We start from the raw sequence: 568 nt of genomic DNA on the forward strand, positions 1-568 counted from the left end.
ATTTATTGTAGAGATGAGGTCTCGCCAAGTTGCCCACACGTGTCTTGAACCCTCGGGCTCAGGCAATCCACTCACCTCAGCCTCCCAAAGGTGCAGGATTACAAGCTGAGCCATCAAGCCCAGCCACAAACAAGTTCTTACATCACAAAATGTCATTGGAGAAATAGTGAACATTTTAAGAAGATGTTAGTACACTTTATGACTATACATTTAAACACAGAATGATGCAATGAAATTAATTAGTAAAACCATGCCAAAATAAGAAGAAAACATAAATGAATTTCTTTATAACCTAGGTATGGCAAAATCCTTTCTAAGAACTCAACATCAAATTACAATAGAAGAAAGAGATTGACAAATTCAAGTACATACAAAAACTGACAAGCCGGGCTCGGTGGCTCAGGCTGTAATCCCGCGCTTTGGGAGGCTGAGGTGAGTGGATTGCCTGAGCCCGAGGGTTCAAGACACGTGTGGGCAACTTGGCGAGACCTCATCTCTACAATAAATCAAAAAAAAAAATTAGCTGGGCATGGTAGTGCGTGCCTGTAGTTCCAGCTACTTGGAAGGC

The sequence above is a fragment of the Carlito syrichta genome, unplaced genomic scaffold, assembly GCF_000164805.1.
Source record: "Carlito syrichta isolate Samal-C Ts95f unplaced genomic scaffold, Tarsius_syrichta-2.0.1 Scaffold308854, whole genome shotgun sequence".
Lineage (NCBI taxonomy): Eukaryota > Metazoa > Chordata > Mammalia > Primates > Tarsiidae > Carlito > Carlito syrichta.